Source organism: Ipomoea nil, unplaced genomic scaffold, assembly GCF_001879475.1.
Source record: "Ipomoea nil cultivar Tokyo-kokei standard unplaced genomic scaffold, Asagao_1.1 scaffold0317, whole genome shotgun sequence".
NCBI lineage: Eukaryota > Viridiplantae > Streptophyta > Magnoliopsida > Solanales > Convolvulaceae > Ipomoea > Ipomoea nil.
Window position 1 is genome coordinate 7570797 of NW_017616745.1, and position 27286 is coordinate 7598082.

At 35.8% G+C, this 27286-nt stretch overlaps 2 non-coding genes across 2 annotated transcripts; one reads left to right on the top strand and one right to left on the bottom strand.

Annotated features, from left to right (window-relative positions):
- Positions 1-963: 963 nt before the first annotated feature.
- TRNAE-CUC lies at positions 964-1036 on the bottom strand. Its single transcript has one exon. It is a non-coding gene; the product is annotated as a tRNA-Glu (tRNA).
- Positions 1037-17989: 16953 nt separating this feature from the next.
- TRNAM-CAU lies at positions 17990-18061 on the top strand. Its single transcript has one exon. It is a non-coding gene; the product is annotated as a tRNA-Met (tRNA).
- The last annotated feature ends 9225 nt before the right edge of the window (positions 18062-27286 follow it).

Consider the following 27286-nt stretch of genomic DNA (forward strand, 5'->3'; position numbering starts at 1 on the left):
TGATCAATACACGTTAAGTCTATGATAGTACGATACTGCTTAAGCATAATAACATTCCCTAAGTACGATACTGCTTAAGCATAATAACATTCCCTAAGATTGATAGGTTGTATCTACAATAGAGAATGGTGATATAAGTTAGACGATCCCCTGTACTCTATGGTGGAGCAGAAAGAAGAGTTGCACATTAATGGCTATAAGCTTGATAGGTTGTATCTACAATAGAGAATGGTGATATAAGTTAGACGATCCCCTATACTCTATGGTGGAGCAGAAAGAAGAGTTGCACATTAATGGCTATAAGCTCAACACGCCTCATGTGGATCGTAGTCGCTGAATTTTGAACCCATGCCCTTTGGTCTGGCCCTGATACCAAATTGAAGCATGTACTCCATCTCAACTAAAAGCATAAGCTAATAGTTGGATTGTACATTAATTGCTATATGCTCAACATAAACGAATGTCGCTAACTACCATTTAATGTGATGACATCCTGATAACCATTCTAAATAGGTGATTATAGGTTTGACCCGGGTGGCTGGAGTTAAATTATTTGAGTTAAAAATATTTGAGAAACTTTAGAACATATACTACATTGTAAAGGATCTTCAAAAAAAAATACTACATTGTAAAGAATTCTGAGTGTTTCAAGAAACAAAAGTGTAAACAAAATCCCTACCCTTCTTTATTAAGCTATATTAGTTCCCCCTCATTAATCTATTCACATTATTAGTTTATTAATTAATCCCTACCCTTCTTCGTCAAAAAGTATGTATCCATAAAAAGTAAATTAATTTTCATTAACAATTAAACAAACATGGGGTGGTGGCATAGTTGGCTAGCGCGTAGGTCTCATAGTAGTTATCCCGAGGTCGAGAGCTCGAGCCTCTCTCACCCAATTGATGTTCTTATTTTTCTTGCACCGTAAACGAGCAATGCGAAATAAATGCATAAAAAAGGAATTTCCGTTGCCGGGAATCGAACCCGGGTCTCTCGGGTGAGAGCCAAATATCCTAACCAACTAGACTACAACAGATTTGTTGTTTGAGTTCATCTTTAAAATATTTAACCGCTTATAAACTTAAGATAAAAGTTGAAACTTGAAACTACATTTTACCACACAAATGCTGTGATCACAAATGTTCTCCTTCTTTTCAGACCAATAAATCAGTAAAGATAGCACCTGAACAACAATTGTGTGATCATCCGTTTATATAACAGATTATTTGTATACACACTCTATATATACCCACACAAACCCAACTATTTCTCTACTACTGTGTTTTCTGCTGCTACAGGCCCCCGGACCACACGAGGGTGACCACGGCCTACTTTGTGGAGCAAGGGCTGCACTGCACTGAACCCGGGGGGTTCGACTTCCACGTGAAGTCCGGGACGAGGTCCGGGATCAGCAGCGAGGCGGGCGCCCCCCACGTGATGCACCAGCTCCCCCCTAACTGCTCCCTGGAGGTATCCAGGGATGAAATTGAGACAGTTCTGTTCACTGTGGTGAAAAATCTGCTGGAAAAGCACAATGTGAGCCCTGGGAGCATAGACATTATTGTGTCTAATTGCAGCCTCTTCTGCCCCACCCCCTCCATCACTTCTATGGTCATTAACAGATTTGGGCTGAGGAGCAATGTGAAGAGCTTTAGCCTGTGTGGGATGGGGTGCAGCGCGGGGATTCTCTGGATCGGTGTGGCTAAAGACATCCTTAAAGTCCACAAAAACTCCATCGCGGGGATTCTCTCTTGAGCAAACAAGATGCTGAGGCCTCAAGAATGACACTCTACAGATTTGGCAACACTTCATCTTCTTCCATTTGGTATGAGCTGTGCTACCTCGAGGCTAAAGGGAGGGTTAAGAAGGGTGATAGGGTTTGGCAGATTGCATTTGGGAGTGGATTTAAGTGCAATAGTGCAGTTTGGAAGTGCATTTCAGAGCTTGATCCAAAGCCATATAATGCATGGTGCAGAGGTTCCAAGGATTTTGGATCATTAAGCAAGCATTTAAGCCTCAACTTTACCGAACTTATCCCTCTCACAATTTCATGTGCAATCATAATGCAAATAATAAAGACCACAAAGCATACATACATACATACATATATATATATATATATATATATATATATATATATATATATATATATATATATATATATATATATATATATAAGAGCGCTCATATGCGCGGCGGGGTCTTACGGTGCGGCGGTGCGGTCAAATTCCAGAATACACCAGTGTTAACAATATGCACCAACAGTGTAATAAAAATACACCCCAATGAAATGTAATAAACATCACAAAATACACCACAGACTCAAAAAAACACACCATATAACTCACCACCCCCAATGATGTATTTCCGAACAGTGTATGGTGTTTTTACTCACACCTAATGGTGTGTGTTTGGTGATGCAGGGCTCTGTTTACTCTGTTTTGTGTGGTGTGTTTCCTAACGTTGATGGTGCATATTTGGTGAACTATTGGTGTTGCCGCACCCTAAGAAATAACCGCACCGTAAAACACTGCCGCACCTGAACCCGCCTATATATATATATATATATATATATATATATATATATATATATATATATATATATATATATATACACACCTCATTGTTAGTACCATAAATACTAAGGTTTAATAAAATAACAAACTTAGGATACAATGTTAGTTCATAATGCTTTGCCTATGATATATAATTGTACAACTTTAGCTATTCATTAGCTGTTGTCTTGCAATCTCTTTGATGAGTGTAGTTGTTAGTCAAAGGCAATAAGAAATCGGGATTATTGAGCATGTTTTTAGAGAACATAATCTAGTTGCTAACTAGCTCCCACATTATTGGAATTTCCCTATTGCATGCAAGGGATGAGAGCATCCACGTTTTTTTTTTTTTTTTTTTGAGATTTTTGAGGTGCCAACTAGGAGAGAGAGGAAGGAGAGAAAAATAAAAGGGTGAAAAAGAAAAAGGAAAAAAAATCTGACAAAAAAAAAACATACTAATATTATGCGCCCTACCCTACTGGGCGCGATTGTTGTGCTCAACGCGCAGACAATTGTTGTTTTTGTTCTATTTTTCTCTCTTGGTGGACTCCACTAAAAATCACTACTTGCATGAGTAAAAGCCACTTAAAAACCATCTTCTTCATTAGTAAAAAAATCAAGTTTTTTTCACCTGCAAAAATCTCCTAAAAATCACTAATGGGAATGCCCTTATTAGGTAGATTTAGAATCGGCAAAAGTTTGTTTTTTGGGATGACAAGCTAAACCTACAACACCACTACTTAATGGTGTGCACTGAGTAAACACCCCTATGTAAGGACTTGCAAACAATGCAATAGAGATAAATTGCTTGGTGTGCACGAGATAAACTTACTCTTGTATAATACCTTGCAAACCACACAATAGAGATAAACCGCACTAGGAAGACCCTATACAACGGACTCAACCGAAAGGGTGTTGATCAGAATCAAACTCATGACCTTAAGATATGAGAATCATGCTTCATCCACTTGGCCACCTAGCTCATTTGGGACGCGTACTGCCAAAAGTTTTCAACAATATATTGTGGGAAGAACACGATAGTGTCACGTAGTCTCGTCGTACATTTTTTGGAATTATAATGTAGAATTTACTTAATGGTAAAATATAATAAGTTGAATGGCCAAAGTTTTCTACAATATATTGTGGGATGAACACGATAATGTCACGTAGTCTCGTCGTATATTTTTTGAAATGATAATATAGAGTTTACTTAATGGTAAAATATACTCCGTAATAAGTTGAATGGCCGCCTCATCAGTCATCACAAACAACTTGATATTAATGAAGTGTACTTGTATGTAGTATTGTAGTGGTGCAAGTAGCTAGAGCAGGGTAGGGAGCACTTGGCCTTAGCACTTTTTTTTTTTTTCTTATTTCTATACTATAGTGAGATAAAATTAATTTAGTCAAATTTTGATCGAGTTCTACATAAAAAACTATATATATTCTAAAGTTGTTGATTTAATAATTTTCATGGGAAAAAAATTTAAAATATTTTATTTGTGCTACTAAAGTTTTGTATAATTTTAAAATTATTTTTTTTGTGGATTGTATTATTTGACAACATTTCTATGTAACATTTACACAATAAAAAAGTTAAAGTTAAACACATTTTTAGAGAACAAAATTGAGCTGTTAACCAGCTCGCACCCTCGTTGGAACTTCAATTCCTTGTAGGAGCATAACTGAGTTACTAACCAGCTCACACCCTCCTTGGAACTTACTTGTTGCATGCAAGGGGTGTTAGGTGGGTTTAGAACTAGAGAATTTGAGAATGGAAAACAATAGATTATTAGTTCGAATTTTTTAGTTATATCGTAATATAAGTTTGGTTTAAATGTTGGATATTGAATTTTCATATATATTAGACTTCAAAATAAAAATTATATATAAACATTTCACTCAAAATAAATATATACAAAAATATTTTAAATTTTAACTCAAAAAATATTAATATTTTCTAAAGTAAATTTTAAGTGAACTTAATAGGTTATTGATTTAGATATATTATTAGTTATGTTATATACAAATATAAATTTAGTTCAGATATAAAATGTAAATTTTTAACATATATTAGATTTACAAAGTAAAAATTATATTTATTCAAGTTAAACCAAACATATTCAAAAATATTTTAAATATAAGATCTAAAAATTATTCGATATTAAACTTGTGTTAATTTAAAAATAATAATTTTTTAAAAAATAATTGTTAGTAAACAATGTTTCTAAACAGAAAATAGAGTAGAAAACAAAAAAAACAAAAAAAAAAAATTAAAAAATTAAAAAATTAAAAAACAAAATATAGAGAACAATAGTTTCGTGAAGTTGAACATAAAAATTAGAGTTTATGTTGCACATTTTTATAATTTTTAAAGTTTTCTTTTGAGTTACACTTGTAAGTGTTATAGTCTGCACATTTATTGTTTGTATGTGTATGCGCTTTTAGAATTCTAATTTTTAAACTTTTCTTTTGAGTTGCACTTATAAGTATTAATAAAATGTTCACACTTTGTAGCTATGAGTTGTGTACTTTAGAATTTGCACGTTTATACTTGGCCGCGAATTTGTACCTAATCTAACTCATATCTACTATACTAATAAGAGCCCAAGAGAGTTAGGCCTATAATGGGTAAAAAAAAATGGCGGTCACAGATTTTAATCAAATGAATGGCTCAGATTGATTAAAAGATTGATAAGATTTAAATTTTACACTAAAATTTCCTAAAATACCCACACACCGTTACTAATTCCGTTAAAATTTTAAGAATTGCCGTTAGTTCACCGTTAACTTACTCATTGATTTCAATAAAAAAAAAAAAAAAAAAAAAAAAAAAAAAGGTCTTAGGTTCGAACCTCATCCCAATCAAAGTTGGCATAATTAGTACTCTATTTTACTCTTATTAAATTATATAAATAATAATTTAGTAGCTACAACAAAAAATTATAGATATGCATTTCTTTAATTTAGAATTATGTGTCCACAATGCCTTTATTCAAAAACAAATTATTCATTATCAATAAATTAAATAAGAGAAATAATTGTATTAGTTATATTGTCTTTATTTTTCTACAATATAAAAATTCTTTTTATTCAAATTTATTAATTGATTATATTTGCTACATTGTCCTTACAATGTCTTAATTCAGTGAAAAAAAATTATTCATTATCAATAAATTAATTAAGAGAAATATTTTCATTAGTTATATTGTCTTTATTTTTCTCAAATGTAAAAATTTACATTCAAATTCATCAATTGATTATATTCACTACATTGTCTATTATCTTTTTTGTGCACTATTTTTCTAATTAAATATCAAAGTTATAATACAAAATAATGCTATATATTTATTTACCAAGTATTTTATTATATACCATGAAAAAATTTAAAAAAAAATAATTAATAAAGCCAACCATATTAACTACTTGAGAGATTTTGTGACAAAGAGAGTATTCAAATCATACAACAAATTGAAGTGAGAACTACCTTGCAATGTCCTTGTTTGACAATCAGTAGTTAGCGGATTATATTAGCGGATTTGACCAACGAATTTATTTAATTATTAACATTGGGTAGAAAAAATGACCGTCAAATTATTAAATCAAATGAATGGTTCAAATTGTTCAGGTTTTAATTTTTTTTAATGTTTTTCTAATTTATCCTTAATTATATGATTATCCATTTAACTTTTCCGTTAAATACCGTTAATTCACCGTTAGTCTAATTCTAATATTAACGTCTAATATAGAATTATAATTACACCATTAATCTAATTCTAATATTAAAGTCTTAATAGAACTTAACCACAAATCCTAATGTCGAAATCTCCTCAAACAATATTAGTATATATTTAATATTTTATGCCCTAATTTTTATTTGTTCCCCCTTATGTCCCGTATTTGGTTTCAACCATACCTATACAATTATTTTATTGACAATTATAATCAATCTTGACTATATTATCTTGCATTTGTAAACTTAGAATTACCTATTTAACCCGCACGGGCTTAGCTCAATGGTTTAGTGGGCAGTATTTGGGAGAAGAGACCAAGGTTTGAACCTCGGCGGCGGCAGTGCGGGAATTATGTCCAAAGTGGGTAGATTCCTTGTTCGCACCGGCATTTGGTCCTGTCTGCTGAACCATTGAGTCACCGTGATTTACAACTTCCCACAATGCTCTGTCGGGTCGGAGTGTGGGGGGCCCTTGGGGTTGGGGACTCAACCTTTGCGAGAAGAATTACCTATTTAAATACGCAAATTCAACCTTCAATTATCTATGCATGAACAATTTCAATATAATCTTGCCTTAATATACTTTAAAGTACTTATTTCAAAAAAAAAAAAAAAAAAACATTGGGCATTATCCCAATCGCGCAGTGCGCGTAAAAAACTAGTATATCATATATGTGTGTTTGTTTGTACTTTGTATACATATCAAATATGTACCTACTCATTTTAAATTATAATTAAGTACTTCAATTGGCCAAAATAAAACCATACAAGTATAAGATCTAGAAATGACTTATTATTATTAGTGACAGTCATTTAACAAAAAAAAAAAAAAAAAAAAAAAAAAAAACAAATTATTGATGGAAACGAGCACTTCTGATTATCGAGTTATACCTTTAGTATAATAATTTAGAGTATAAAATTTGTTCCAAAGTTTTCCTTAAATTTTATATTTTTAGTCCATTATAGACTTATTCGGTTAATAATTAACAAAAAAATAACAACAAATTTTACTTCGCAAAGTTAGTCTTACATGATGTCAAAGATCTTTTAAGTTGTTTTGCTCATGTTTATCTCTCTTTGGTCAAGCGATCTATAAATTAAAGACGGTCTATTTATTGTTTTGCAGATGTATTCGCGATCGCCCCTTAAAATTGATGAAAATTATTGTTAACTAATCCTATCACTTATTTTGTTGCACGTCTTTCAAGTTTGTGTAGGTCGGTTTTTTACGGTGATAGTTACCATTTGACAAAGTTAATAGTCCCATCAATACGAAATCAAAATCGTCTATCTCATGAAATAATAAAACTGAAATAGTATAGTCACGTCCAAAATAAAGAGATTGAAATGATTATATTGTCAAAATATAGGGACTAAAATCACCATAATAATAATAATAATAATAATAATTGTTGGTCCCGATAGAGTTGTAGCGAGAGTCTAGAGGGGGGGTGGCGGGGGGGGGGGGGGGAGGTGAATAGACTCTTTTCGTGTTTTGCCCTAAAAACAACCTTTCGGTGTTTTGGCGCAGCGGAAATATTGAGTTTGTTTATTTACTTTGCACGAGTTTTTGTTATAAAGAAAACTTTCGGTAATGTCGTGAAAATAGTATGATGCAGAAATGACAAGCGTAAGTAAAGAGATAGGGAGACGAGAGTTTTATAGTGGTTCGGCCAACTTTGCCTACTCCACTCTTCTTCCACAACTTATGAAAGGATTGCACTATCACTCGTTAGTACAATTACACAAAGACTTCCTTGATCACTAAGTCGGACAGCCTTCGTAGGTTTTTCAACTCCTTGAGTTTACTCCGCCTCTATCAACTTCTTCTTCAGAGTTGAGGTTGGTAGAAAGTGATTTCTGATTTCTCCAACGCGATGAAGTCTTGACTGATGAGGAATGATTGCTTCGTACAAATGGAAAGACTTCTTTAAGGTGTAAGATAAGGATCAATGAACTTCTTCAAGTATCTTTGCACCTTAACACTGGTTCACAAAAGCTTGAGAGAGCTGAGAGCGTTTAAGAGCTTTTGTGTATATATAGATCGAGTGACAAGAACCAGCCCTTCTAAGTTGATGAAGGTGGGTTTATATAGGTGAGGAAAATTTCACCCGTTGGAGGGAGATGAAATTTTCAAACCTATTGTCCAGTGGATAAGGACCGGGGAGCTTCCCTCATTAAATGCTCCATTAGTGAGGTTGTACCTTGTAGCCGTTGATGGCATGGAGCGCCTTAGGGTTTTGTCCTTTAGCTTCAGGAAATAGTACATCTTCATTTAATGCTCCTAGGTATGCGTGTCCCACAAGTTGAGGTCCTTTTGATCCTCGAATGTTGTCAAGTCAGACAGTGGAGACATTCTTCTTGCTATAGGTGAGAAGGAATGCCTTGAAGGATTGTCATCAATAAGACTTTCCTTTCGTGTTCAATGACAGCTCCTGGTTAATCTCTCGTTGATGTTGCTTCATGCTTCGTGTCTTCTTTCGTCTTGATAACCCTAACAACTAATCATAACTCGTCTTCGTGTGTTTGACTAGCTTAACACGAATTACATGTGAGTTATGACAACTTTCGTCTAAGACGAAAGCGGCGATGAAAAAAGATAACGGTTAGGGGTCTACTTTCTAGGTTACATTGGTATCATCAAAATCCTAATACAAGTGTTCCTAACAACAACAACAACAACAACAACAACAACAACAACAACAATAATAATAATAATAATAATAATAATAATAATTTCGGAAGTAAATTTGAATTATTTTATTCATTTAATATTCAATATCAACAATATAATAAAACCTCAAATATGATATTGGGGGTTATTTGAGTTCGATGGCTTAATTATTGTTTCTCAAATAGTTTAGTAGCTTATTTGTACTTTATCCCTATTTTAAATGAATGACATCTATTCCCATGCCGTCATACATGCATGCACATTTTATATTCGCACGTACAAAAAGTCTCATTCACACTCATGGACGGAGCCAAAGGGGGCAGTTGCCCCCTCCCCCCACCCTCACCCCATATATAATATATAGTTGTATGTATATATGTATATATAGTAAAAGTTTTAGTATTAGTATAAAGAAACAGATAAATATTAATAAGAAGTGAGATAGATTAGTTGGTAGAGCATATGTTTGGTTATAGTGAAGGTTTAGAGTTTGAATCCTTTGTTGACATTAACACAATTTTGTAGCACACACATCTACAACATTCTTTTATATTAAAAATGAGATGTGTAATTTATAATGTGTTCTCTATTCAAATTATTTTATCAAATTAGTTATGTTTCATATTTTTTATGAATATTTTAAATTAAGATGAGCAGGAATTTTAACCAGTATCAATTGATTACGGGACGAAATATCTCTCTCTAGATTTTCTCTAGGGTTTTTGCGTTTTCTACTAGGGTTTTCTTAGGTTTTCAACGGTGATCGGTTCTTCCTGTCCGGACGATGGCCGGGGACGTTGCTATGGATGACGATTTCATTAGGCGTGAGGAGGAGACGAACGGAGCTTTGGATGAACGGTCCGGCGGAGGGCTGTCGGATGGGGCTGTTTTGCGCCGAATGGGAGAAGGGGGGAAGGGGATGCGACGAAACGGTGGAGGGAGTTTGGTTGGGAGGCAGATTGGGAATACCGAAGTAAGGGGGAGTTTGGTTGGGAGTCACATGGAAAACATGCAGCGTGAAAAAGGGGGAGGGGATAAGGGCGGTGGAGTTGGTTGGCGTGAGGAGTTATTGGATGGAGAAGGTGGTAGAATGGTGAGTGACGAGGTGGGCAGTTTGGAGGGAAGGGGGACGGGCAGTGGGGGGCAGCGAGGAAGGGAGGAGGGGGGGCAGTACGGAAGGCGGGGGTGGGGGCGGGTGTGGCGGAATTGACGGATAGGTGGGCGGATTGGGCACTGCGGGAGGAGGAGGGTGCGGTGTTTATGCCGGAAGGGGAGGATGACGGGGTTGAGGGAGGTGGGGAAGGTGAGGAGGAGACATGGAGGGTGGTCGGACGCTTTTTGACGCAAAAGTTAATTAAACTGGATTTTATGAGGCAGGTTTTAGCGTCTATTTGGCAACCGGTGCGTGGTGTACAGGTAACGGAGATCCAACGGGGTTTGTTCTTGTTTGTTTTTTTCCATAAGACAGATATGGAGTATGTGCTGAATGGAGGACCCTGTGCTTTTGAGAATAATGCTCTTGTGTGTCGGGAGGTGTTGGATGGGGTGAATCCTGTGGATGTAGAGCTGGATATGATTGACATGTGGGTACAATTGCATGATATGCCGAGGGGATACACGTCACATGCAATTCTGGAACAGGCAGGGAATTTTTTGGGCTCTTTTGTTAAGCATGATGAGCGGTTTGAAGGGGCGCCATGGCTAACTTTTCACCGTATTCGGGTGTCAATTTCGGTTGATAGACCGCTTCGAAGGAGGATGAGGTTGATGAAGAGGGATGGGACTACAGCATGGGTCAATTTCAGGTATGAACGGCTGCATAAGTTTTGTTACTTTTGTGGTTGTATGGGTCACTTGCATACTTTCTGCATACACGCTAGGGAGGCTGGAATTCCGGTCGAAAGGTACCTGTACGGTTCGGATATGCGAGCTGGTGGGTCCCGGAGCGCTCCTAGAGCGGTTGGGGATAGCTGGCTCGTGCCGGTTGGCGGGAAACCACGGCCACTGGGAATCAAGCCACGTGTTGTTGGGTCAGTGGATGGGGGACAGGGAAGTGGGGGTGTCACACCCACGAGTATGTCTGAGGATGAGGTGGTGGTGGCTACGGCGAAGTGTCGTAGGCATGGGACGGAGGGGGGAGAGGATAATGGGAATGATGAGGTAACAATTGCTGTTGTTCCAAAAAACTTGTCCATGTCGGGAGCTGGTGTCCAGCCCCGCCCATCAACATGAGTACTTTGAGCTGGAACTGTCGTGGCTTGGGCAATCCACACACAGTTCGACAGATTGTGGGACTAGCGGCCAGTAAGAAGCCTGATTTTGTATTTTTGATGGAGACCAAGGTGCCACGGGTACATGCAGAACGGATCCGTGTTACGCTTGGGTATGAGGGTTTATTTTATGTTGATAACGATGGATTGAGCGGAGGAATGACACTTTTATGGAAAAAGAATAATACGGTAAGGCTATTAAGCTACTCGCAGAGTCATATTGATGTGGAAGTAAGCTTGTTTAGTAAGTTATGGCGCATGACATGTATCTATGGTATCCCCGAACGCAATAGGCGGGAGGAGACATGGGATTTACTTGGCACTCTGAAGAATAGATCCTTGTTGCCCTGGGTGGTGATAGGGGACTTTAATAATCTCTTATATCAGCATGAGAATAAGGGGGGAAATCCGTATCCTAATAGTCTGTTACGGGGTTTCGGAGAAGCTGTGGACGACTGTGGTTTGATGCAAATGCCAATGAGAAGCCACCAATTTACGTGGCAAAAGGGAAAGGGGACGCCGAATTGGATAGAGGAAAGGTTGGACAAGGCTCTAATAACGAATGAGTGGGGTCTGATGAATGAGAATGCATGGTTGGAGAACATTCGAACCCGGGCCTCGGATCACTCGATCCTTTTCCTCAATATTAATGCGACCTGCATGCCAAGGGGAAGGGGGCCGCGGAGATTCAGGTTTGAGATGGCTTGGCTGTTAGATGAGGGGTGCAAAGAAGTAGTAGAAGCCGCCTGGCATGAGGGGAGAACGGAGGGATTGCTGCATTGTCAGCAGTTGTGTGGGGAGAAGTTAATGCGGTGGGGGGGGAGACCAGTTTCATAAATTCGGAAAACGAATTAACCAGCTACAACAGAGGCAGGATTCCATACGGAATAGGCGAGATTTGGAAGCACTAACTGAGTACCAGCAGATTGAGAATTCCCTGAAACGAATAGAGGCCCAGGAGGATGTGTTCTGGAAGCAGCGAGCCAAGCAGCACTGGCTACGTGGGGCTGATGCAAACACAAAATTCTATCACAGGTATGCCTCGGCTCGTAGGAAAAAGAATTTTATTTCTAGTATTAAATGTGATGCTGGTAACTGGGTGGAGGGAGATGATATGCATTCCACTATATTAAATTACTTTGATAATATTTTTGCCCCGCTATTTGAGATCCTAACCCCACGGGTCACGTTAGAACAGAATATGATGCTAGACCGCCCTTTTGAAACTGATGAGGTTAAAGAGGCTCTTTTTTCAATGTATCCGGATAAGACACCGGGTCCGGATGGATTAAACCCGGGTTTCTACCAGCAGTTTTGGGAGATAGTGGGAGGAGATTGATAAGTACTTATTTGTCTATATTTTTGCTCCTTTCACTAAGCCATTTTGTTTATAGATCATTCTAAATTTCATTAGATTAGGACTAATTTGTGTTATTTTGCAAGGAATTTGGTTTGAAAAGCTTTGGAAGCAAAAATGAATATTTTCATGCATTTTGAAGGACATTGGAGTCAAGTGGAGCATTTTGGATGAATTTGGAGTCAATGAGAGCCAAATATGAAGCTATGGAGATGGATGCAACACTTCCAAAGGAGTCTAGGGTGGTTCTTTCAATGGTCTTGGTCATGTGGGCAAACCAAAGCAAAAGAGAAGCAAGCGACCATGCAATTGCAATTCCCGACCTGCACGTCGACGTCATGGTTTTTGGACCATATATCAAGCTAAAAACATCCAAATTACATGAGTCTTGTCCCATTGCAAAGAAGACTCAAAGGGCTACAACTTATATTCAGACATCAAAGCCTAAAAAGGAAGCCACAGTGGTCAAAATCATCCTTGAAGTTGAAGTTCCGAACTTACAGATTTCACCCGAAACTGACCACTGTTTGGTAATTTGATCATATCTCGGCCTAGAAATGTCCAAATGCAGTGATTTTTGCTCCAATGGAAAGAAGACTCGAAGAGATACAACTTTCATGAAGACATTGAAGCCTAATTCTGAGCATAAAGTGGTCAAAATCAGCCTATAAGTCGGAGTTGCGTTGCAGAGAAGCACTCGACGCGTCGAGAATTTTCTTGACGCGTCGAATCTGGGCAGTGTGATCGCGTTTTGCAATCTGTAAATTCTCGACGCGTCGAGCCCCCCGTCTCTGCTCTATTTTAGCTGAGTTTTCACTCATTTGTACTCGGTTTTGAACCCCATTCGGACCCAAACTATTTTCTACTCTTTCCTTTCATATTTTAGTATTAGATTAGGTGTAGATTTAGGTTCTTTATCATATTTCATGCTTGTATTCAAGGATTCAACATTTGGATTCCAAGATTTAGCATCAATTTCTTTAGAGAAGTTTTCTTCTCCCTTTTATCTCTTTATCTTGCAATGTTTATGCTTTACATTTATGTTTTTGTGTTCTTTATGCTATTGAATCATGAGTAGTTAGTTTATGGACTTGAGTTAGGGTTGTATTATATATCTTGATGTTTGATTTGTGATTATTGCATAAAGGGGATTTTGCCTACCTAGGGTTCTTGAGTTTATGAAGGATTTGTGTTTGTATTTTGTTAATGCTTGGTGTACAACATTCATTGACATGTTTTGGAGGATTATTGGCCTCAATGAGAGTTGGGTCAAGATTTCAAGCCACTCCTTGCATAAACCCGATTTTTCCTATGAAAATGGGAGAAATTGGGGGTTTTAGATGCTTTGTGTTCTTGAAGAACTTGGAGTTGATTCACCACGAGAGTGGGGCAATTCCTTGTTCTAATCCTAGCTAATTTGCTCACGTGAGTGACTTATAGACTAGGATTCCTACGTGCATCCCCTCTATTCCTTGGTTGTATGATTTTCCCCAATCCTTAGGTTGTGCTATGCATCTAGATGATAATGCTCCCTAGCTTGAGTCCTATTTCTTTATTTTGTGTTTATCTTTGTGTATATGTGTTAGTCTTATCATTTCCTTAAACTTGTAGTTTGCTTAGCTTCTTGTTGATTTCCTTATGCTAGTGCCTAGTTTATTGTGATTGCATATTGCGTGCCATATCCCCCAATCCCCTGAGGACGATATAACACCCGAGCTCACATCTTATTTTTGCTACATCAGAGATGTATCTGGCTTTATAATGAATGCTTTGAATTCCTGTGTATTCCCCGAGGGGTTGAATGATACTAACATTGTTTTGATCCCTAAGAAAGAGATGCCTGAGACAGTTGCAGATTTAAGGCCGATTGCGTTGAGTAATGTCATTTACAGAGTTATGGCCAAGATGATAGCAAATAGGATGAAAACACTTATGGGAGGATTAATATCAGAATCCCAGAGTGCTTTTATTCCGGGAAGGCTGATTACTGACAACATCTTGGTGGCGGCAGAGGTGGGGCATTATCTGAATAGAAAGCAATGTGGTGTAGTGGGTTGGAGTGCATTGAAGCTAGATATGTCAAAGGCCTATGACAGAATGGAGTGGAACTTTCTAGAAAGGATGCTGACTGTTATGGGTTTTAGTGAGAAGTGGATAAAGCTCATTATGCTGTGTGTAACGACTGTTAACTATACTGTAATGGTCAATGGTATAGCAGGGGGGCGCATCAAACCAACCAGGGGACTCAGGTAGGGAGACCCTCTCTCTCCGTATCTATTTATTATTTGTGCAGACGCTCTCTCGATGATATTACAATATGAACAGTCGGCAGGCGCTATACATGGGTGCAGAGTTGCAAGGGGGGCACCGCCTGTATCACACCTATTTTTTGCGGATGATAGCCTCCTATTTTTTAAAGCAAATATCCAGGAGGCGGGAGTTGTAAGGCAGTGCCTTGCAAGGTATGAGAAATTGTCAGGCCAGGTGGTGAATTATAATAAATCTAATATATGTTTTAGCAGAAATACCCAGGAGGATGACAGGGCACAGGTAGCGGATTGTCTGGGGGTGATGCAAGCACCCAATTTTGGGAAATATTTGGGCCTACCTTCCTTTGTAGGGAGAAATAAGAGAGCTGTTTTTTCATATGTGGAGGAAAAGATCAGGCAACAAATTGGTTCGTGGAGTAAAAAGTTGCTTTCTCAGGCTGGTAAGGAAGTATTGTTGAAAAGTGTAGCGCAATCTATGCCTACCTATTCAATGAGCGTTTTTTTGTTACCTGAGATAGTTTGTCAGTCAATTGAGCGAACTATGAATAAGTATTGGTGGGGAAATGGAAGAGAAAGGGGAATACATTGGAAGGCTTGGGACAGGTTGTGTGTACCAAAAAAATACGGTGGTATGGGTTTTAAAGAGCTGAGGGCTTTTAATCTGGCTATGCTGGGAAAACAGGCATGACGTTTTTTAACGGACCCAGGGACACTCGCAGCTAAAATTTATAAGGCAAGGTATTATCCCACAACCAGTTTTACAGATGCAACTATTGGTAATTGCCCAAGTTACTGTTGGAAAAGTATAATGGCAGCCCATGCAATGGTGGTCTCAGGGGTGCGAAGGAGAATTGGGAATGGACAGACAACTTTAATATGGGGGCATCCGTGGTTACGAGATAATCCTAGCCCATTAATTCAAACAGATATGCCAGAGCAATTGAGAGAGGCACGGGTTGCAGGATTAATTGATTTACAGACTCATACCTGGGATCCACATATTTTATCTGACTTGTTTATTCCTGAGGATGCGGAGCGAATAAATATGATCCCTATTAGTCCTGATTACGAGGATTCATGGTATTGTATGAGTGACTCAATGGGGACATATACAGTGAAGAATGTCTATAGGCGTATTGTGGGTGACTATGAAAATAACCCCGCGATTTTCGATAAATGGATTACAATGTGGAAAGTAAAAGTCCCCCCAAAATGGAAAACATTCTTGTGGAGAGCCATATGTGACATTTTGCCAACAACCATTAACTTGATATTTAAAAGGGTGGAGGTGGACCCAACATGCCCAATGTGTGGTTTAGATCATGAAGATGTGTTACATGCTTTAGTGCTCTGTGAATATTGTAGACTTGTTTGGAATATAACACAATTGTCTATCATTAATATTGTTGCAGACTCTTTTACAACATGGCTAAAAGGGGCTATGGCGATCTTGACGGAGGAGCAGACCCGGTTGATGATAGCAATATTATATTATATTTGGAGAGCCCGGAATTCAGCTGTCTGGAAGGGATCAATAACGCAGCCTGCCCAATTAGCCAGAGCAGCAACCGTAGCACTACAGGCGTACGGCGCTGCCCAGGCCAGCCGTACCGAGCCGGCAGCGGCATCGGAGCATTTAACCGAACCAGGGGAGGGTGGTCTACGATGCTATGTGGACGCGGGTTTCCGACACGACACAGGCGAGGCTACGTACGGCATGTTAATAATAGCGCCAGATGGCTCTTTTGTAGCAGCAAGAAATGGCAAATTACCGATTTGCTTTTCACCACTTATGGCGGAGGCCCAGGCATACAAGGAAGCACTGTCCTGGTTACTTGAACAGAACAACACATCAGTAAGTTTACTCACGGATTGCATGGAATTGACTACGATTGTCCGGCACCATCACACGCAGATCCATTCCTACGTTGGGGTCACAATTGACCAATGCAGAATGCTTATGTCTTTATTTAATCATATTACTTTGGATTACATCTCTAGACAGGTTAATTTACATGCGCATACTTTAGCTTCGTTAGCATTTACACAGGATCAAGCTATGTACTGGGATGCTATCCCACCTGATGCTATTTCGGCTTTGATTCATTAATACAATCGCAAGATTGACCTTCAAAAAAAAAATAAATAAAATAAAATGTTTTATTTTTCGCCCATATCCAACTATATTTATACATATATTTCTTGGGTAATTTATTTATTTTTTTTAAAAAATTATCTCTTTTGTTTTAATGTTTCTCATTCACTCGAAAAAATTGATGGATCCGTCCCTGCTTCTTCGCCCCCTCTTAACAAAATTCTTGGCTCCGTCCCTGGCCCCGGCCATTTCCTACTTCTCATCTCGGGGGCCGAGCAACGCTAGCCCTGGAATTCTAAAACCAACATTGTAGGTCCAGGTGTGAGCATTACTGCGGCATGGCCTTTTTCGGTTGAAAACATGACTGACTGGAAACCAATGTTCAACATTCTTTCAGGTACCTCAATGTCGTGCCCACACCTATCCGGTGTTGCGGCTTTGCTCAACTGTGCGCACCCCGATTGGTCTCCTGCTGCAATCAAGTCAGCAATCATCACCACTTCTGACACTACTAACATCGGGAACAACAAAATCGAAGACGAAAGGGACATCCTGGCTGACATCTTTACAGTTGGCGCTGGCCAGGTTAATCCATCAAAAGCCAACGATCCAGGGCTAGTGTTGTTTAAACTTTATAAATAATTAAATATATATGGATGTTTAAACTTTATAATTTGTGCTTTTATGTTTGTAGTGTTGTTATGGTATTGAGTTTGTATGTTTTTTTGATGAATTTATTATTATAAGTATTATTTTAATTAAATTTATTATTATAGGTATTATTTAAAGATTTAAAATTTTAGCTTAAAAAACTTCGATTAATCGGTTAACCGACCTATTAACTTAAAAAAAACTTAGGTTTAGTTAATTCGATAATACAAAGTTCGATTCGGTTACCGGTTAAACCTTTAAAAACTTCCATAATAAATAAAGGATTATTGCAAATAATAGAGTTTACATTCATAATCAAATAACAGAGAAATACTTCACCGGAGAGAAAGAGTAAATAGGTTAATTACAGACACAAAAATCAAGATTAGAGTGGCGTAGCGGAAGCGTGGTGGGCCCATAACCCACAGGTCCCAGGATCAAAACTTGGCTCTGATAAGAGTGGTTTTTATATTTTTTGTAAATATTGATTTCGGTATTAGATATAGATTGCATTTTGAGTATAAAAGCATAAATAGGGGAGCGAGAGGCACAGGGTTCAATCCCCCGCATCTCCAAAGACAAGAAAAATGCACATAGACAACGGGTTTACCCTAAAAGTCCTAAAAAGTCACGCACATAGACAACGATTTTGCCTCCGTCTATTTAGTGTTGTCGAAACGGTTTTTAACCGTTGTCTTATATATCAAAGACAACGATTTTAAAATGTTGTTTTTAACCTGTTTAGATTTTAAACATAATCATATAATAAAAACAATTTATCCAAACACCATCACCAAGTCTAGATACACAATGTTCAAATTAAAATACACAATGTTTACAAGGTTCAAAATACACAAGAACTAATTACCAAGTCTAAATACTTCAATGACCAATTCCAATCACCAAGTCAAAATACTTCAAAAAAAAAATTCCAAGCACCAAGTCTAAGAGTCTGTTTGGCAAAGCTTATTTAGGAGCTTATAGCATATTCTAAGCTACTAAAAAGCTATAAGCTCTGTTTGGCAATGTTCCCAAAATAAGCTCGTAACTGAAAATAAGAGCTTATTTTGGAACGCTACCTAAGGTAGCGTTTTAAAATAAGCTAGTAGTTTCCTATCTTTTATTCATCTTCGTCCTTTTTATTTTAAAGAAAGGCCATTTTTACCCATCCCAGTTAAAATCCTTTTCTCTCCTCCTTTATCCGCAATTTTCACCGCAAATAATAATAATAATAATAATAATAATAATAATAATAATAATAATAATAATAATAATAATAATAATAATAATAATAATAATAATAATAATAATAATAATAATATTATTATTATTATTATTATTATTATTATTATTATTATTATTATTATTATTATTATTATTATTATTATTATTATTATTATTATTATTATTATTATTATTATTATATGAAGGAAATTCGCAACAATATTGCTACTTCATTGTGAGATGTTAGATCGTGATTATGCTAATAGTTTTATTTCAAAATGTTAATTTTTTAAAGACAAAATGTTAAATTTTAATATTTAAACAAGCTAATTTAAATTTTATGAAGATGTTCTTTTTTGTCTTTTTACATTTATCAGCTTGTCAAAAAGCTAATTTTACCAAACACTTTCAAAAATAACAGCTAGCTTTACAGCTCTTCAGTTTTCAGCTCATAGCTTATCGCTTATCAGCTTTCAGCTTCTTTTCAGCTACCTTTTCAGCTAGCACTAATGGAAATTATGGAATTTCCGACCACCTAAAAGTGATCTTAAATCAAGTTGAAAGTCTTGTTCTGACCACTTTTGGTATCCGGAAAAACCTTTGTTGCTATTTCCGACCACTTTTTGATATTAACTTGATCTAAGATCACTTTTAAGTGGTCGAAAATTCCATAATTTCCAGTAGTGTAGGTTATCAAAATAGCCTAAAGCTCTATTTGGCACAGCTTATTTAGAAACTTATAACTTATTTTAAGCTACTAATAAACTATAAGCTATGTTTGGTAATGTTCTCAAACTAAGTTAGTAGCTTAAAATAGAGTTTATTTTGAAACACTAGCTTAGATAGTGTTTCAAAAATAAGGTAGGAGCTTCTTAACATTTTTTTTTTTATCTTTATCGATATCATTTTAAATAAATGACATTATTTACCTCTCTCAATTAAAACTATTTTGACATTTTCTCTTCTCCTATTATTATTATTATTATTATTATTATTATTATTATTATTATTATTATTATTATTATTATTATTATTATTATTATTATTATTATTATTATTATTATTATTATTATTATTATTATTATTATTATTATTATCATTATTATCATTATTATCATTATTATCATTATTATCATTATTATCATTATTATCATTATTATCATTATTATCATTATTATCATTATTATCATTATTATCATTATTATCATTATTATCATTATTATCATTATTATCATTATTATCATTATTATCATTATTATCATTATTATCATTATTATCATTATTATCATTATTATTATTATTATTATTACTATTATTACTATTATTACTATTATTACTATTATTACTATTATTACTATTATTACTATTATTACTATTATTACTATTATTACTATTATTACTATTATTATTATTATTATTATTATTATTATTATTACTCTGTATTATTATTATTATTATTATTATTATTATTATTATTATTATTATTATTATTGAGATGATCTCTGTTTGATGTTGCCATTTTCCGACCACCGGAAAGTGGTCAGAAATGGCCTTAATTATGTCAAAAACGCTTGTTCCGATCTCTTTTCTGACCAATTTCGGTATTCGAAAAAATTCCCCTCGCTATTTCCGACCACAAGAGAGAGTGGTCGGAAATAGCGACCACTTTTCTAAGACCGTTGCAAAAAATGGCCAAGAGAATAGTCCGGCGGGGTCCAGATTTTCCGACCACCGGTGGTCGGAAAACTGGACGCAGTCAATAAAAAAAGTTTAATTTCACTACAGAGGATCCCTCTGTAATGAAATGAATATATATATATATATATATATATATATATATATATATATATATATATATATATATATATATATATATATATATATATATATATATTAAGTGCCCAGGAAGGAATATGTGAACGAATCAGCACGCGACACGTGTCCAGATCTAATATCTTTAAAAAAAACGCGGTGGCATTTTCGTAAGTAATTGAACATCGAAGTGCAAGTAAAAATCACTTACAAGTGCACCTACTTTCACCTATAAGTGCATGTAATTTTTTCTTGTTAACATTCACTTCCCGCAAACAATCATGTACCTGGGTGCACCTACTTTCACCTATAAGTGCATGTAATTTTGCCTTGTTAACATTCATTAATCTGAGTTCAGCGGGTAGTAATATCTCTGAAAACCACCCGCAAACATTCATGCATCTAGGTGCAACTACTTATAACTATGGATCATAAGCAATGCCAGGCAGGTATATGGTATATGGGTAAATGACTGAAATATGAAGAAATGAGAAGGTGATGACAAAAATAGGAAGATTTTTAAAAATGTACAACTTCAGAAAAAATTCATTTGAGGACCTATATTTCTTGTCAGAAATGCAAGTCCTAAATGAGTTTCTTGAAAATTCAAAATGAATTTTTTTTCTCTAAAATACAAGAAACTTATTTGGGACATGCATTTCTCATATAAATACAAGAAACTAGGAGTGTGCAAACTTCGGATAACCGATCAAATCGAAGAATTTCAGTTAACCTTTCTACATCCGAAAAACTTCAGTTCGGTTAATTGTTAAAGGATTTACAAAATTTCGGTTAACGGTTAATTCAGTTTGAAAATATCTGTTAACCGAATTAACCAAATGGTTCTCCGAAATTATATATATATATATATATATATATATATATATATATATATATATATATATATATATATATATATATATATATATATATATATATAGATATATATATGGATGTTTAAACTTTATAATTTGTGCTTTTATGTTTGTAGTGTTGTTATGATATTGTGTTTGTATATTTTTTAATGAATTTATTATTATAAATATTATTTAAATTAAATTTATTATTATAGGTATTATTTAAAGATTTAAAAGTTTAGCTTAAAAAACTTCTGTTAATCGGTAAACCGATCGATTATCCTAAAAATACTTAGGTTCGGTTAATTCGGTAATACAAAGTTCGATTCGGTTAACGGTTAAACCTTTAAAAACTTCGATAATAAATAAAGGATTATTGTAAATAATAGCGTTTACATTCATAATCAAATAACAAAGAAATACTCCACCGGAGAGAAAGGATAAATAAGTTAATAATAGACACAAAAATCAAGATCAGAGTGGTGTAGTGGAAGCATGGTGTGCTCATAATCCACAGGTCCCAAGATCAAAACCTTACTTTGATAGGAGTGGTTTTTGATAATTTTTTGTAAATACTGATTTCTGTATTAGATATATAGATTGCATTTTGACTACAAAAGCATAAATAGGGGATGTAGCTCGAATGGTAGAATGCTTGCTTTGCATACAAGAGGCACAGAGTTTGATCTCTCGCTGGAAATGGGTGTCGCCTCGCCTCGAAAATAAAATTATTTTAGGGGCACCAACTAGAAAAAGGTGCCGCGCATATTAAATTATTAAAAAAATAATAGTATGGGTGCCGCAGATCATAGTATGGGTATCTGCGGCACCCTTTAAAGAAGGTTTCGTGGTTTTTTTTTTTCCTTGTCGACAACCCAAAATCCCCCAAATAACCCTTTTCCTTGTCAACAACCCAAAATCCCCCAAATCTCCCAAATTCGATCTGAAAATCCCCTCCGTCCGCCAAATTCCCTTGTCGATGACCTCCTCCGTCCATCGTGGCTCCTCCATCCGTCCTAAAATATTTTAAATTGTAAATAATGTATCAATAGAAGTTATAAAATATTTGTATGTGTGTATTTAATGTCTCACCGTACTATGAATAAAAATAATGAAGTTGAGAATGTCGATGTTGAGGAAGAACTAGAAGAATAATTTTATGATATATTATAACATTTTTTTTGTAAATAATAAGAATCAAAGTCATTAAAACGTTGTAACAATGTATTCAAATTCAAATTCTATTTACTTTTGTAGACTTTTTAAAAATAAATCAATTCATAGAAGTATAGAAATATTTTTGATATAATCTTCTTCTTTTTTTTTTTTTTTTTTTTTGAATGCTACTGACTCCATTACATTGTAGTATCTATTCAAGATATAATCTTTTTTAGACTCTTACAAAGTTCAAACAAATTTAGAACCCATCAAAAGTTTTTAAAAAATCTATCATTTTAAAAGTTTTTAAAACTCTACAATAGTAATAATTAAATACATCTCCTAAAAGTATGCTTACATCTATAAATTTAAGACTAAAATATAATTAACTCTATAATATAATAATAATAATAATAATAATAATAATAATAATAATAATAGCTTTCCACCAACTACGTGTTCAAATCCCTAGCTAGGTGCTTAATCCCCAAAAAAAAAAAAAAACAATTTTCTTCTTCTCTCAAAAATTGATTCCTCTGCCCAAAGGTTTGCCACACTCCTGATTTGACAAAACATTTGAAAAACAATAATTTAATAACTCAGTAAAAGTTTGAATCGTGGTCTCTTCTTCTAAATATTACAGTCTATTGAATCAGTGAATTAAATTCGTGCGGATAAAGGAAGTATTTTCTATCCGCATAGAGAATTATGGATAAGTTTGTGCTCTTAATTTTCTAATGCCCTCGCGCTGGTCGCTGCTGCGAATTTCTCCAATTTTGCGAATACGTAGAGCGTAGAGGTGGGCGGCTGGTCGATGATAATATACATTTATGATTTGCACTAATACGCCAATTGCCTAAAACCTTATTCATTTATTAATAATGATAATATGCATCAATAATTTTTAATTTTGAAATTAAAGTTTTTTGTCTGTTCTAGTACGTGTCACCTGTGTTTTATAAGAAAACTGATTTTTTAAAAAAAAAAAAATAATAATTAAAGACTGCTTCAGGCGCGCTATCGTATTTTTTTTTTTTTTTTAAGTTAGCTGTTTAGGCCGTCTAGGCGCTATTCTATCGCCCGACTAGCGCCTAACGCCTATTGCAACCATAATCAAAATGATATTGTAGTTGTGTTGAAATGAAACTGCAGTGTATATAAAATGAAACTGAATAATATTTCACATATTTGAGTGTATATTGTGCAATGCACGCGCCCGTGTGGCCGTTCGCGCACAGCTTTTGTTGTGTTTTTTATTATTTTTTTTCTTTTTTTTTTTTCATGACATTATTTTTTTCATTGCAGACCAAATCTTTCCCAATTATATCATTCCCAAATCAACTATTAATTTTGCTTTTTAGTTTCATTTTATACACACTAAAATTTCATAATAATAATGACATATTGAAATCATACATGCTAACTTGCTAAGATATATATATATATATATATATATATATATATATATATATATATATATATATATATATATGTATATATATATATATATACATATATATATATATATATATATATATATATATATATATGGTTAGAAGCGCACCGGTTGTTGTGCTGTCGGGTTACTGCAGTTGGACAATGCCATTAATGGAGGGATATGATAGCTCCTAGCCGGAGAACCATATTGCAGTACCGAACCGATTACTGTTCACACATAAATTCAGGAGAGCAACGTAACAGGTGCATCCTCCTTAGCTCTTAAAGATCCAAACTCCAGAATCTCAACCAGAAAAGGGATCCACTCCTTCCTCAAAAATTTCTCTTCTTCCATCAAAAATGTCAGAAAGAATTTAATTAAGAGTAGAGATTTAATGTAAGAAATAACTCCACATTCTCTCCTAATGTGGATGCTCTTATATATGCACTAGAGGATTAGAGTCTTGGCCAAAGAATAATGGCGCCTTATCAAAAACGAATGTTAAATTGGCATTCCACTCAGAGCCTCGCTTTGTTCCCCTCCAAAAAAATATTTGACAATAAAATATAACATAAAGTGACAGGACAAATCTATTATAATGAGAGGAAATTTTGTTAGTAAATAGCAATATTAATGACGGGATTCTCCATCATTAAAAGAATAGATGAGAGGAAATTACGTTAGTGAATAGTTGTATTAATGACGGGATTCTTTGCCACAAAAAGAACATTTTAGTGACAGTAAATATACTATTACTATATACTCACTAATGATGGTATCATATCTCGTCATTAATTGTTATTAATCGCGGAAGATGTAACGACATGCTCACTAATGATGATATCATATCCCGTCATTAATTGTTATTAACCGCGGAAGATATAACGACGGGTCGCGACGATAAATTTTGTTGGTGATAATGAACCACAATCAATTTAATATCCGAAAAATAATATTTATATATACACAAACAAGTATATAAAATATTATTGGATATTTACCCGAAATATATATATACACACAAATATATATATAAACGGTTCAAAAAGGTTATATATACATGTGTATCTACGAAAAAGATATACCAATATATATTAACCAAAATTGAAACTAATAATCCTCGGATTATAAGTCCAATCCAACTAATATGTCAAAAGATGGAGAACGGATTTTTGCTTAAAAGCATAATCCAAAACAAGAAAGAAGGAGAAGAAGAAAGAAAAGTACGAGTTAGGCAAAGTGTCTTTCTTTCCTTAAAAGCTTATTTGCCACCTCCCAAAAGTGCTAGGAGCATTGTGGCCTAGGTTTCCCAGGATAAAACGTACAACGGTTCGACGTTTGAGCACCCAAATGAACGAACCCGGCGAACAAGAGCACGGGACGAACACAGTTACAAGAAGGGAGTAGGAGCAGAGATTTTGGAGCTGGGAAAACAGAATTTCAGTGATGTGTGTGTTGTTTTTCAGTCTGTTTTGAAACACTGCTGCTACACCCCTTCTTATATAGGAGGTGAGGAATTAATAGCATTTAGTTTAGCATTTAATCCACGATTTGTAACACCTGAAACAGCCACCATTATTGAGATTTAACTCAAAAATTCAAAAGTTGGAATTAATACAAGATTAATTCTGTAACAGTCCAGAACAAACGAATGGTCCGCGCTGTTTCAGCTCAGTTACTTTCGGGATGCACGAAAGTTCATGCTTCAGTGCACACGAGACTGAACTCTCGTGTGTGCTCACAACACGAGATTCAAACTCTCGTGTGACCTCATGACAGCGCACGAGAGATCACTTGATCTCGGGTGATCTCTCGTGGTGTGGCCATATAGTGTTGGAAAACTCCGGACGACATTCGTGCCCCAGGTGCCGACGCACACGAGCTCGGGCTTGAATCAAGTCTGTTCGATCTCATTTCTAGTTGGAATTTGATTTGCACCCCCCACCACCCTCCCCCTCCCCCTCCCCTCCCGGCGCGAGAGAGCCTCTATGCTATACAATTCTACAAGCTCCAAAAGAGCTCTTGTATAAAAGGGGGGTGAAATCCTCTTTCCAAATCAATGTGGGACAAAGCTCACTTTTCCCTTACATTTTTCCAACTCAATGGGTCTACTTTGAGAATCAATATCTCATTCACCCATTATCCGTTTTGAGCGTACAATATATCAATCTCTTCGTCTCACTACGAAGAACCCGAATCCACTTTGACCCGATCCAAATCGGAGGTGGACCCCACTGATAATTGTACCACAAAATAACCACTTAACATGTCATTTTAATGCTATTTTTCCAATAATCCCCCACATGAATGAAAAATTGATTTTCAGGGTATTTTGAAATCGAAAACAAACTGTGTTCAACGATCGATCCCTGCATAGGATAGGTAGGGATCACTATACCCTTTGAACCTTCCCTTGTAAAGGTATGTTTACTCTACTGGCTGTACTGTAGAACGCGATGTCTTTGAACCGGCTGCCGTTTGTGTAGACGATGACATATCTCACACAGGAACCTCCCAACCATGCTCTGTTCTCATGAGTGTGCCCATTTTGGTCGTGGGTCACCATCCTGGTTCTGCAAGAGTTTGTGAAGAATTGTGCCCATCAATTCTCCTTTGAAGCGACCCTCACTTCTCTCTCACATAGGTGATTCTTTTCCGAGTATCCCGCATACTCACACATGTCAACCGACACTCGAATCATTGAAGCACCAACATGCTAACCTTGCGCGGGAGCCACTGTTTCTAACAAGGAGTGGTAGGGAGTCCGAGACCCCACAGTGACACGCTCCGTTCCATAATTTAGTTGTCCCATTGAACCTAGGTGCCAGCAAGGTTGGGTATCCACTATAGAACTTTTAGTCCAAGGGCTTTAGACCCAATCCTCGTTCCAACTTCTCCACAACCATTTGCTTACCCTCGGGTTAGCGAGTTAGCAGCCGCTACGTTATCTTTTGACATCACATAGTCAATAGAGATAACCCCCGTTGTGAGAAATTGTTTAATGGTATTATATCTACGACTTATAAGTCCAGACTTACCATTCCACATTTAACTCTGCACTTAACCAATTTTTGGCTTGACTATCGCAATGCACACAAATTGGAGGTACGAGTTCACCACTAGGAACATTCTCAAAATAATGGCATAGCCATTCGGCCTACTCGCTCGCGACACGAGTGTAAGGCTCTCAGC